The sequence below is a fragment of the Oreochromis niloticus genome, linkage group LG5, assembly GCF_001858045.2.
Source record: "Oreochromis niloticus isolate F11D_XX linkage group LG5, O_niloticus_UMD_NMBU, whole genome shotgun sequence".
Lineage (NCBI taxonomy): Eukaryota > Metazoa > Chordata > Actinopteri > Cichliformes > Cichlidae > Oreochromis > Oreochromis niloticus.
In genome coordinates this window covers 36,067,537-36,082,036 of record NC_031970.2, presented here as the reverse complement: position 1 = coordinate 36,082,036, position 14,500 = coordinate 36,067,537, and the positions used below count along the sequence as shown (strand labels likewise).

Sequence of the window (14,500 nt, the reverse complement as noted above, 5' to 3'; positions counted from 1 at the left end):
AGATTATTGTAATTCTCTTTTAATAGGGGTTGGGCAGGGCACTTTGTCACGCTTGCAATTAGTGCAAAATGCTGCGGCACGATTTTTAACTGGCAGAAGAAAATTTGATCACATCACTCCGATATTGGCCTCTCTACACTGGCTTCCAATTGAATTTAGGATCCGTTTTAAAGTCCTTTTATTGGTTTTTAAATCTCTAAATGGTCTGGCACCTGTTTATTTGGCTGACTTGTTGAAGCCCCACGTCCCCACTCGTTCCCTTCGGTCAGCTGAGCAGTTGCTGCTTTCTGTCCCAAAGTCATGGCGGAAACTTAGAGGAGACAGAGCGTTCTCTGTTGCAGCGCCGATGCTTTGGAATAACCTTCCTCTCCATATTAGACAGGCTACATCAGTGCCAGTTTTTAAGTCTTTATTAAAAACCTATTTTTATTCCTTGGCGTTTAACTCTGTGGGTAACTGATTTTTTATTTTTATTTTTTATTCTTTTATTTTTTATTTATTTTATTTTTTTATTACAATGTGCATATTAGTATTGTACAGCACTTTGGTCTACCAGGTGTGTTTTTAAAGTGCTATATAAATAAATAAATGATGATGATGATGATGATGAAGAGCTCCTTCTTGTCTTGTTTTGCCATCCAGTTGAGTGTCTTGTGTTCCATTTTAGGATGGTGAAAAATCCGACTGGGTTATGTAATTGGTGTAATGCTATGGAGGTGGAATATGTGCTTATTAGTTGCAGGAAGTATGTAAGTCAAAGGAGAGTGTTGAGGATAGAAATGGGTGGTGTAATGGAACTTACGTTTGAAAAGGTGGTTAATCAGTTAAGTCATGATGAAGGGAAAGGAGTGGTTTTTTGTTTTTTGAGAAATATTGGTCTCATCAAGAGGATCGAAGGATTTGGAAGTGAAGTGAGAGTAAAAGCCAGGAGAAGGCAGTAGTGCAACATCTTTGGATGCAAGCTGCAGTTAAAATGTCAGAAGAAGAAGATGAAGGTAGTGGGACATTCCGCCATATTATCAGTTTTTCTCCCGTATCACGACCCACTTTCTCTCTACGCTGACGTGAGTGATGCTCCATTTTTCACTTCTCCAAAATGAAACGTGTATCAGTTGTTTGAGTGATTTACCGAATTGTTGTTAGTGACTTATAAAGCCAGTCGAAGTATAACTCATATTAAAGTAACACAATGCTGCTTTTTTAACAAAATCTTGTTTGAGAAGCTAGCCCTGAAAAGCTAACGCTAGCGCTGCTATAAGCCCAGTGAATATGGTTAATATGACTGTATACTACAGTTTGTGTTCTTTTATTAGCTTCATTCGGTGTGTTAGTGTTTCTGAATGTGTTAGAGACGGTACTGTTAGTTCTCCTCCTGGTTAAAACAGCCTCATTCTTTAGGTTGTAAGGTTTAGCGAGCCGCCATTTTAGAAAAGAGTCACGTGTGTGCACACACCATGTCTGTGTTGCGGATTATTAAACAATCATGTAATCGACAGTGGAGAAAACACATAGTTAATACAGGAATAATAAGATCTCTTAATAAGAAGGAGACTTTTTAAGAGCTGTTTAACAAACGCTTTGAAGAGTAAAAAAGAAAAAACAGGTGCATGTGCAGGCCCGTTTTTTTTTTTTTTTTTGCCTGTCCCGTTTGGATCTTTAGCCATCAGAATTGTTGTCTGAAGGCCCAGAAAGATGCCAAGCGGATTTACTTTACCAATTGGATCATCATGGCCTTGCCATATTGGTCCATTTGATTGACCTTTATTATAATTACGTATTTATTTGATTTGATTTTTCGGTTGTTACAGACATGACTGGGGAATAGGACAGGGAGAAAAAATGAAAGAAAGAGAGGGAGAGAAAGAAAAATAGAGGGGGGAAGAGATGGTGAGAAAGGTGAGAAGAGAAAAAAAGAAAGACAAACAAACAAAACACCTGGTTCACCTGTATGGGGATAAGAAAAAACAGACGAGAAAAGAAACAAAAAAGAGCAACATAATAAATACAACACCATCACAGTAAACTAGCTAACAGTAGATAACAGTAGATACTAAATATTACATGTTATTGTAGGTAGGGTAAGCAAGATCGAGAGCGCACAATGTGCTTTGAGGTAGCAGCCAAGAAAGGTGTAGTTTGTGTCTGTGAAAACCCGTGTGTACACCTGTGTACACACCTGTGTGCACACCTGTGTGGATCGGCACACTTGTATTCAAAAGGTTTCTCCATGTAATGATCTGCTAGGGAGTGTGGGGAGGCATAGCCCCGTCCCCCAGGGCATGAAGCAGGTATGGAGAAGATCCAGGCCCCAGACATCCAGAGGCCCCAGAATACGAGGACCCAAGGAGGACCACCGGGGGTAACCGTGCCACCCACCTGAGAAGAGCTGAGGAGAGCCCCAAACGAGTGGTCACCCAGCAGCCACGGAGCAGAAGCCAGAGGGGGCTGCAGTGACGTGCCCGCGGGCTCTGCCGGCAGCCAACTGTGCTAGAGAGGACCAGGCCTCAGGCCCAGAGGCCAGAGGCCTGAGGGAACCCCACCCCCCGGAAGGGGCCCAGCCGGGCCACAGGCGCCAGGCTCCACCAATCGGCCACCAGGAGTGAGTCGGTACATACATGAGCACCCAGCCCGAGACACCAAGAACCACCAACACACCAACATCTGAGGGCATCAGCCACTGGCAGGGAGTGTGATGAGGGGAGATAGGCCTCCATACCTTGGAGAGCCTGAGATGTTCCCAGAGAGGTGAAGTCTAAGACCCAAGCTGACATATAGACACAGGTGAACAGGCGCATGGAGACACAAACGTGCATTCCCACCCCCATATACACAAACAAATACTCGGCACTCACCCGACGTGGAGACAGACACAAATAGACACTGTACACACATTCACACTCCCCAAACATACTCTATATCCCAGGTCCAGGTACCCCTGCCCCCAGAGGGGCAAACCCTACCCGGACCCAGGAGATGTAACCCTTTTCTCTGGGGTGGAGGAAAGCAGACCGCCTCCTTATCTGCAGTAGCAGGGAGGCCCCGCATCCCAGACCCCAATCCGACGGCCAGCACCTCCTCCCAGCCCCCCAGCCCCAATGGTTAACAGAACACGGGTGAGTGAAGACCCCAAACCTCCATCTGCCCGCTCATATGTAGTGTTGCTGCATGCTGTTCTAAAGTGCATTTAAAACACAGGAGGGCATGGTGCTTCTTGCCAGAGAGCAGCACAGCTCCTCCTGAAAACCCTCAGTGTCTATATAAAGACGGCTCTAGGGGCAGGGTGGGCTAGCATCCCGGTCTGCAGTTTTCGTGAGAAAGCACCCCAAAAAGCTACGGAAAGCCCTACAGAAAGATACCCCCAGGAGATCCCGAGAGGGGGGGAGGATGAGGTCTCCAATCGGACGGACTCAAGGTTAACGACCAACGCAATGGAAAGGACTACGAGTAAGACATGTATCTGCGGCAAGCTGTGGAAGAACCAGCGCGGCCTAAAGGTCCATCAGGCCAGAATGAAATGTTTGGAGCGGGAGAGTGAGGTGCAACGCACAGGTACTGAACCTGGTGAGACGCAGGAGGAGCCCGGCCCGGAGGAACCCCATAGAGCCCAGTCCCTCCACGCACCGGACTCTTCCAATCCAAGCAGTGTAGTTCCACAACAGCGGATTAAGTGGCCCCCAGCCAGCAGCCGGAGCGAGTGGCAGAAGTTTGATGAGGATGTTTCCAACATCATACAAGCTGTGGCCAAAAGAGATGCTGACAGCAGGCTTAAAACAATGACCACCATCATAGTCAGCTACGCCTCAGAAAGGTTCGGCCTGACCGAGAAGTGTAACACCAAGACCCCTTACACCATGAACCACAGGGCCATGAAGATTCATTGACTGCGCCAGGAGCTTAGGAGCCTTAAGAAGCAGTTTAAGAACGCTGATGCGGAGGAGATGCAAGCTTTAGAGGAACTGCATAACATCTTGCGGAAAAAGCTGATTACCCTCCGTAGAGCAGAATGGCACAGGAGGCGGGGAAGAGAGAGAGTCAGGAAACGTGTAGCTTTTATTGCTGATCCCTTTCGCTTTTCCAAACAATTGCTTGGGGTTAAGCGAAGCGGCCAGTTGGAGTGCTCAGCAGAGGAGGTGAATAACTTCCTTCATGAGACCATGAGTGACCCACTGAGGGAACAAGACTTGGGACCAAACAAAGCTCTCATCAACCCTGCCTCACCATCAGTAGAGTTCAAGTTGACAGAGCCAAGTTTGAAGGAGGTGTGTGAGGTCATCACGGTAGCCTGCTTAGCATCCTCCCCAGGTCCCAGTGGCGTACCCTACCTTGTTTATAAGCGCTGCCCAAAGCTGCTTCGCCACCTGTGGAAGATCTTAAAGGTGATATGGCGGAGAGGGAGAGTTGCTGATCAGTGGAGGTACGCAGAGGGAGTCTGGATTCCCAAAGAGGAGGACTCGAAAAACATAAACCAGTTTCGGAGCATCTCGCTATTGAGCGTGGAGGGGAAGGTGTTTCTTAGCGTTGTCTCCCAGAGATTGACCGAGCTTCTCCTTAGAAGCAATTGCATTGATCCATCAGTTCAGAAGGGGGGGATCCCAGGAGTTCCTGGTTGCCTAGAGCACACTGGTGTAGTTACACACCTTATAAGAGAAGCCCATGAGGACAGAGGCGACCTAGCTGTATTGTGGCTGGACCTGACTAATGCGTATGGGTCGATCCCACACAAACTGGTTGAGCATGCTTTACACCTCCACCATGTCCCCAGCAAGATCAAGGACCTGATCCTGGACTATTACGCCAATTTCAGGCTTAGGGTCACTTCTGGGGCAGTTACTTCAGGCTGGCACCGCCTCGGGAAAGGGATAATAACAGGCTGTACCATCTCAGTTACAGTCTTTGCCCTTGCAATGAACATGGTGGTAAAGGCTGCGGAGGTGGAGTGCAGAGGGCTTCTAACAAGGTCAGGTGTTCGTCAGCCCCCTATCAGAGCCTATATGGATGACCTCACCATTACAACATCATCAGTTCCAGGGTGTAGGTGGATCTTGCAAGGTCTTGAGAGACTCATCTCATGGGCAAGGATGAGTTTTAAACCTTCCAAGTCAAGATCGCTGGTACTGAAGAAGGGCAAGGTGATGGACAAGTTCCGGTTCTCAATCTCAGGAACCATTATTCCATCCATAACGGAACAACCAGTCAAGAGCTTGGGGAAACTCTTTGACTCCAGCCTGAAAGACTCTACTGCCATTCAGAAGGCAAATGAGGAGCTGGGAGCGTGACTCATTAAGGTGGATAAGTCCGGCCTGCCTGGAAGATTTAAAGCCTGGATCTACCAGCATTCCATCCTGCCCCGAATCCTGTGGCCCTTGCTTGTCTATACAGTTCCAATAACTACTGTGGAATCCCTGGAAAGGAAGATCAGTGGCTTTCTTCATAAGTGGCTGGGACTTCCCCGCAGTCTCACAAGCGCTGCCTTGTATGGGGCAAGCAACAGCTTGCAGTTACCCTTCAGTAGCCTCACAGAAGAGTTCAAGGTGGCTCGCACACGAGAAGCCCTACAGTACAGAGATTCTAAAGACTGCAAAGTGGCATCAGCAGGTATTGAGGTAAGGACAGGAAGAAAGTGGAAGGCTGAGAAGGCAGTTGAGGTGGCAGAGTCACGCCTAAGGCAGAAAACACTGGTGGGGGTCTTAGCAACAGGGGGAGCAGGCTTGGGGTACTTCCCAAAGGCCCAGGTCAGCAGGGCACAGGGAAAGGAGAGACACCAGCTACTCCAGGAAGAAGTCCGAGCAGGTGTGGAGGAGGAGCGAGTAAGTAGAGCTGTAGGTCTTAAGCAGCAGGGAGCATGGACAAGGTGGGAGAGCACCTTGCAGCGCAAGGTCACCTGGGCAAACATCATGCAGGCAGACTTCCACCGGATCCGATTCCTAGTGCAGGCAGTATACGACACTCTGCCAAGCCCAGCAAACCTCCATCTGTGGGGGAAGAGCGAGACACCTGTCTGTCCCCTGTGCTCTGGAAGAGGGACCCTAGAACACCTCCTTAGCAGCTGCCCAAGGGCACCTGGCCGATGGTCGGTATCGTTGGCGGCACGACCAGGTGCTCAGAGTAGTTGCTGAAAAGATTGCCTCAGCAATCAGCACCAGCAAGCATCATCATGCTTTGAGGAAGGCAATTTCTTTCATTAAGGCTGGAGAGAAACCCCAGGTGCGCCCACATTTAACAACCGGCCTCCTCAACACAGCCTCTGGTTGGCAGCTACAGGCTGACCTGGGTAAGCAGCTAAAGTTCCCTCAGAACATTGCAAAAACATCCCTCCGGCCAGACATGATAATTATTTCTGAGGCCTCAAAACAGCTGATCATGCTGGAACTCACAGTGCCCTGGGAAGAGCGGATCGAGGAGGCCAATGAAAGGAAAAGAGGAAAGTACCAGGAACTAGTGCAGGAGTGCAGGGGAAGGGGCTGGAAGACTTTCTATGAGCCCATAGAAGTGGGTTGTAGGGGCTTTGCAGGACGATCACTCTGCAAAGTCCTAGGCTGGCTGGGCGTGGCTGGGGTAGCCAAGAAGAGGGCCATCCAGGCTGTGAGTGAAGCGGCAGAGAAAGCCACAAGGTGGCTGTGGATCAGGAGGGCTGATCCGTGGGTAGCTACTGGTACGCAAGTCGGGGCCTGATCACCCCCGGCTGGGTCACCTGGGCGAGGGTGTATGATGTTGTGAGACCCGAAACACCTGATGACCCCAGGATACATCACTGAAGATGCGTACCAGTGCATCCAGGAGATGTGTCTTTATAGTATGCATTTAAAATTGAGGATAGGGCACCAGCGCCAGAGGTGGGTTTGAATACACAGACGTGCCCACCCCCAAGGCCCTATATGTATGTGTTATGAGAGTATGAGTAATGTGGATGTCTAGGTTGCGGGATAAAATTGAGGCACAGGCTGCCAGAAGGGGACAGAGGGGGAGTGCCTCCCCTGCACCCTGGTGACACACCTGCACCCAAGCCCTGCGTGTGTGTGGGTGTGGTGGAGTGGTAAGAGGGAGGTAGCTGAGGATGGGGAGGGAAGAAGGCCCATTTTTAAATAAAATGTCTTTCTGCATGTCTGGTTGACTTCACACTTTGTGGAAGATTATTGAAATAAAAAATAGCCTACCTTCAAATAAATAAACCACAGCAGTGGGCCACTAATGTTATTAATTTTTTAACTATGATTTTAGTCCATTTGAGTGTGGCATTATCATGTGATGCTTTTTCATCTCGCTGCAGGCAGTAATCCCAGAGCATAAAATAAAACTACATCAGCTCAGGATCGAAAATATATAAATATTTAGTTTTAAAATAACAGCATATTAAATGATACTGTTCCCAGTTGTTAGTGCGATTTCTGTTTCTGACCATCACTGCAGAGCTTTAAAGGCCCTTTCACTCTCTGAAACATTCCTGTTTAATGTTTGCGCTGCTTATCAACGGTTTCCCGCTGCGCCAAGCAAAGCGCAATGCAAGCGCATGGGAACGACACACTCTTAACTAGTTGGGATAGTTACAAAGCTTTTAGCAATACTTGTTTTTATTAAACATTTGAACATAATACAACACAAACTTTTGTGGAGGATACAACATCTAGTATACAATTTTTTTAAAATAACAAGGAACAGGCGCATCTAGTATAGGTAGAGTACCCGCAATGAAATGGCGTACAAGCACAGAGTTCGGGTCCTTCGTTCCAGTTAGCAGACAGCGCTGGATGTGTTTGCAGAAATGGAAGAGACTGATTTACTTACATTGTAGTGGCCATCTGTGATCATGAAGTCATTTGAGCGCCTGGTTCTCTCCTACCTCACAGGCCCCCTCCTGGACCCCCTGCAGTTTGCATACAGAGTCACCAGGTCTGTAGACAATGCTATCAAAATGGCTCTGCACTTCATCCTGCAGCATCTGGACTCTGCGGGAACCTACGCCAGGATCCTGCTTCCTGACAGATAGGAAACAGTATGTGAGGCTGGAGAAGAATGTCTCGGACTCCCGGACCATCAGCACCAGCTCCCTCCAGGGCCATGTTCTTTTTCTTCTCTGCTCTTCTCCCTGTACACTAACCTCCAACCACCAGTCTCTCAAGCTAATTAAGTTTGCAGATGACACCACTGTTATCGGACTCCTCTCGGACAGGGATGAGTCTGCCTACAGGATGGAGGTTGAACGTCTGGTGTTCTGGTGCAGCCGCAACAACCTGGTGCCCAGACGACAGTGGAGATTATTGTGGTCTTCAGGAAGCACACAGCCCCACTCCCCCCCATCATCCTGACTGACACCCTCATCACCACTGTGGACTCATTCTGCTTCTTATAAATCAGCAGTATAATGCATCATAAAACAGTGTAATATTCCATTCCTGTCAGTTAATTTATATGGTTCCGGGCTCTGCTTGTGCGGTCGACCGGCTAGTCAGCTGAGCAGTTTTGCGTTCTTTTTCTAACTTTGATGCTCTTTTCGTTGTTGTATTTTGCCGTCTATTCGATGTATTTGTATTCTTTTCCTTTTCCTCATTTTTGTGATTTTTCGGACTTGTTTCTGACACTTCGACATGACCCCAAGGCTCACCTACACCAGGGACTCCCTCATCCAGCTGTGGCTGCAGCTGCAGCCCAACCTTCGGGTTTTCCGCTCTGCTTCCACGGACTACTTTCCTGAGGAAATACTCCGTGGACACGGAAATCGAAAAAACTCACAATAACAAGGTAACCAGGAGGGGATTAAAGAAGAGTGGGGTGAGAGCCAAACTAAAGAGGGAGACACACAAACAACGTCCATTATCCTTGCTAAAATGTGGTCTCTCCGCTCCAAGCTGGACGAGCTGCAAGCCTGTGTCAACCACCTGCATGAGTACAGAACTGCCTCCGTTCTGGCATTCACGGAATCGTGGTTAAACAACAGCGATGACGACAGCTCGCTGCACATCGATGGCTTTTCACCACCTCTTCGTCTGGACAGAGACCGCGAATGCACTGGGAAGCAACATGGCGACAGCGTGTGTCTGTATGTAAACAACAGCTGGTGCTCTACAGTCACTGTGAGGGAGAAGCTGTGCACTACAGACATTGAGCTTCTGGCTGTTTCCCTGTTTCCCCAGAGCTGATGTAGCTAAAGCCACAGAGTACTTCACCAACACTCTGTACAAACTGGAACAATTATCACCGGACTCTCCCAAGTTCATCCTGGGTGATTTCAACCACTGTTCCCCTGACAAGTCGCTTAAAGGATACCAACAGTATGTTACATGTAGCACATGTCAGGGGAAGACTCTGGATAAATGCTATGGCTCTCTACCAGATCCACTTAATGCCCACCCCCTCCCCCCTCTCGGCTCAGCAGACCACCACACCATCCTTCTGGCCCCTGCTTACACCCCAGTAATCAAGAGGATTAAAAAGGTCACCAAAAACATCAAGCAGTGGACAGAGGAAAGTATCCTCACCCTACAAGGATGTTTCGAAGCCACTGACTGGCGTCAACACGGTGACATCATACATCTCCTTCTGTGTTGACAACATTATCCCCTAAAAAACAGTCTCCGTCTACCCCAACAACAAACCCTGGATCACCAAGGAACTCAAGGAAATACTTAATAAAAAAAAAGAGGATTTTCTTCACCGGCTCTGCTCTGGATAAAAAGGAGGTCAACAAAGGAGGTCAAGAGGGCCTTAAAAAATGCTAAACTGGAGTATAAAAATACAGTTGAAAAAAATTCACCACAGGGGACCTCCACTCAGCCTGGCAGGTCCTCAAAACCATGGCCTCTGTGAATACTGTGGTCACCACCCGCAGAACCATCCAGGTGGAAGGCAGCAACCCCTCCTCCCTCCCTGACGACCTCAACCTTTTCTACACTAGGTTTGAGACAGACAATATCACCCAGCTTGAGGAGTCCAGATCCTCACTCAAACCTGGCAGTTCTGCACTCACCTTCAGGACTTCGTGGTGAGAGCCCCTCAGGAGGACCAGGGAGAGGAGCTCACCCGGCCCTGACAACATCAGCAGTCGAGTTCTGAGGCACTGTGCAGGGCAACTAGGAAGTGTGTTCTGGACTCTATTTCAACACTCAATTGACGTTCACACCGTCCCCTAGCTGTGGAAACACTCCACAGTCATCCCCATCCCCAAAAGAAACAACCCAAAGTCTCTGAATGATCTTCGTCCTGTGGCCCTCACCTCCCTGGTGATGAAGGCCATGGAGAATGGTAAATGGCCTGCATTTGTATAGCGCTTTACTCAGTCCCTAAGGACCCCAAAGCGCTACACTACATTCAGTCATTCACCCATTCACACACACATTCACACACTGGCAATGGCAAGATCATAAAACAGCACATCATAAGAGCAACTGACCCCCTGATGGACCCACTCCAGTTTGCTTACCGTGCACGCATAGGCGTCGATGATGCAAAAATCTTCATCTTGGACTCCATCCACAAACATCTGGAGCTCCCTGACTCCTCCGCCAGACTTCTGTTTGCTGATTTCTCATCAGCGTTCAACACTCTGCAGCCTCATATCCTGGCCACTAAACTTTCCACCCGATTTCACCTGGATGATCAGCTAATCCTGTGGATATTGGACTTTTTGACCAATAGGACTCAGAAAGTTCGGGTGAACAACTCTCTTTCCGGTCTCCGTTCCACCTCCACTGGCTCCCCCCAGGGCTATGTGCTCTCCCCCCTGCTCTTCATCCTCTACACTGATGACTGCAGATCCACACAGCCCAACTGTCACCTGGTTAAATATGCTGACGACACAGTTCTCCTGTCACTGCTGTCAGGCCCCTCACAACACCACGGGCCCGGTCTTCAGGAGTTTGTAGAGCAGTGTGACAGCTCCAAACTTGAATTAAACGTGAGCAAAACCAAATAGATGGTGGTGACCTTCTACAGTAGGCAGAGGGATCTGGCTGCTTCAGTCACCACCACCATCCACGAGAAGCCAGTGGAGGTAGTTGAGGAGTACAAATACCTGGGAACCATCTTTGACAACCTCCTGAAATTCTCTGCCAACACAGGAGATTCTCAGGAGGTGCCACCAACGGCTATACCTCCTTAGGAAACTCACCTGCTTTGGAGTCAGCACACCCATCATGATGACTTTCTACTATGCCTTCCTGGAGAGCATCATTACCTTCTCCATCACCTTCTGGTTCCACTCCCTCAGCCTTCAGAACAGGAACAGACTGCAGCACACTGCATCAGTGTGCTCTAAAATCATCGGCCTGCCTGTCAGAACTCTTGCACAGGTTTTCAGCCAACAGGCCCTTAGACAGGCAGCCAAAATCATCAACGACCCCTCTCACATTCTTCACCCCGCATTTCAATGGCTCCCCTCTGGGCGATGCCTCCGCTGCATTTCCTGCAGGACTGAGAGGAGGAGAGTCACCTTTGTCCCCAAAGCCACTCTGCTTTTTAACTACAACAGATAAGATTTCCCACACCAGAAACATAAACTACTGTACACTCTTTTTATACTACCGACACTTTATTCACTTTTAGTCACTTACAGTTATTTATTCACCTTTCAATCACTTTCATTTTAAAACTGTGCAATTTTAAAACTGTATATACTGTATATTCTCTTATTGCCTCTTCTTATTGTCCTTATCTTCAACGTTATGCTGCACTGTTGTATGTTAATTCCCCCTTTGGGGATAAATAAAGTCTTTCTGATTCTGATTCTGATTAAATGTACATGGGGATTTTCACAGCTCAGCATCCGACATCAAAATCCGCTGGGGAGGTCCCAGCAGCACACATTTATACACAGACATCAACAACCTTTGTCTCTCAAAACGAGGTGCCGGCGGATCTTTCTCTATCTCCTGCCTCCCCATCTCATGTCCTTGCTGCCCCCCTTCTTCGCACACTGCGTTCTCCTTGCTTGGGCTTACCAACACCTTATCCCACTAACGTCAGCTTTCTGTCGCCTCTGCTTCTCACATACACCTCTGACCTATTCTCCCAATTCTATGTGTGTGCTCTACGTGTGAATGTTTAGTAGCTTGACCTATGACCTACTTAAATGAATAATGAATAAAATGCTTTATTATGGTTGATACAATTAATTCCCTAATACTATGATAATATATTCTCACATTATTTAAATAAAAAAAAAAATCATGTCTATGCAGATGGCCATAGCTTAAAAACACAACCGCTACTTCTCCATCAACTCCCCACGCTGCCACCTACAGAAGTTCTCTGACCACTCTGCCATAGTCGGCCTCATCACAGGTGAGGACGACTCAGAGTACAGACAGTGGACTCTGGACTTTGTTGACTGGTGTCAGCAGAACCACCTGCTGATCAACGCCGGGAAAACCAAGGAGTTGGTGGTGGACTTCCGGAGACGCAGACCCACTACACTGACACCGGTGAACATCCAGGGAGTGGACATTGAGATAGTGGACTCTTATAGGTACCTGGGTGTTCACCTGAATAATAAACTGGACTGGAGCCACAACACTGATGCTCTTTACAGGAAGGGTCAGAGCAGACTCTACCTGCTGAGGCGGCTGAGGTCATTTGGAGTACAGGGAGCGCTTTTAAAGACCTTCTATGACTCTGTGGTGGCATCCGTCATTTTTTACAGTGTTGTATGTTGGAGCAGCAGTTTATCACCAGCTGAGAGGAAGAGGTTGGATAAACTCATCAGGAAGGCCAGCTCTGTTCTGGGATGCACCCTGGACCCAGTGCAGGTGGTGGGAGACAGAAGGACTCTGGCCAAAATAACATCTCTGATGGACAGAGTCTCCCACCCCATGCATGGAAATGTTGCTGCAGAGCTCCTTCAGTGACAGACTGCTACATCCTCGATGCATGAAGGAGCGTTTCTGCAGGTCCTTCCTCCCTGCAGCTGTCAGACTGTACAATCAGAACTGCTCCCAACAAACATAGATGTTTACATCTGCGCTGTAACTGCCATAAGTTAATTAACCGATTCGCACTACAACCTGGTTTGCCTCTTATCTGTAGTTATTTATATTTAATTTAATAACTGTACAATACTCTCTGTATATAGTAACCATTGTCCTTAATGTAAATATGTAAGAAAAATTGTGTATGTTTCTGTTCTGTGTCCTGTGTACTGTTTGTTTGTGTATGTGTCTTTTTGGCTGCTGTTACAACCAAATTTCCCCTTGTGGGACAATTAAAGGATTATTCTATTCTATTCTTCTATTCTATTCTATAAAAATTTAACTTTTGTACCACCAGATTTTCATGTACTTATATTTGAAAGTGTTTTCCTCTCACCATCGTTATAAGAAAAGAAATCTCCTGCATGGCCCGCAATGAATCCTGGGATTAAAAGTAGGACAAAAAGGATACACCGGACCCATCCTTCAAATTTGGGGAAAACTAGGATGCATTTGTTGCCACATTTGGAGTACTCTTTGACTTCAGACAGCCTTCGTCGTGTCGCTGTGACGTCATTGCCTCCAAATACGGCATTTGATCCATCCTTTCCCTGAATTCGGACACAGCTTGTGTGTGGACGCTGTTAGGATAGCCATCTTTCTTTTTCAGTTCAGTCGACCTAACCAGATGTTAGGTCTGCACTCGCAGGCGCCGCTGGTTCAGAGACTTATTACCGTGAACAAAGCAAGACAATCAGAGATCAATCCATTCAACTTGCATAGGGAGCCGATCGGATCAGGGTCTTGGAGCTGAAAGCTCCTCACCTGATCCCAGACAACTCCAAAAACCAGCGTCTCCTCGCAGCCTTTATTCAGTGAACACACAAGGATCCCCATTGTAAAACCCATATGCTATGTAAGGCACTATGTGTGTGTAAAATCATGTGCGAGCATGTGAGTGCATGTGCTTGTGTTTGTGTGTGTGTCTGTATACGTGACTTCCTGCTGGTCACCCCTGTAAATGGCTCAACTCCTTTAACGGTCCACTATATACAAGCACAGGTGAGCCCATAAATGGCAGGAAGTAAACATTCCTTACCAAATAAGGAAACCCAGAACCTTTCATGGAATGTGCCTGCAGTTAAACACTATAGCTAATTGCCTCCCCTACATCCCACATGTAAGGGAGGTGAATAGAAACAGAATGCCTTTCATAATGCAGTTTAAAACAAGGTTTACAAATTTAAACACAATGACAACTTTTAACCAAATAACCCTAACACAAGACACAGCTACTATGCTGAGTTTTTGTCGTATTCTTTTTGACTCTTTCATTGTTGCTTATTTATTTGCTGTCAGAGATGAGTTACAGGGTGTGTAAAGGCAGCCCTCTTACTTGTAACGGGGAAAATGGAGTTGGTTGGGCTTAAGCGTGAGTGTACTAGGAAGCAGTAATGAAAAGCATCATCATCAGCCATCATTCATTCACAAAAACTGAAGCTCATTTGTGTGCAATGGGGAGATGTTTGCTTTCATCATGAATGAATGTTATTTTAGGAGCTGGTTGAAAACCTATGGCTGGAACCTTGCTGCTCCCAGTTGTG

General features: G+C 47.5%; 1 pseudogene; it reads left to right on the top strand.

The window, feature by feature from the left end:
- Positions 1-3,273: 3,273 nt before the first annotated feature.
- On the top strand, positions 3,274-7,984 carry LOC106098331 (uncharacterized; annotated as a pseudogene).
- Positions 7,985-14,500: the final 6,516 nt, after the last annotated feature.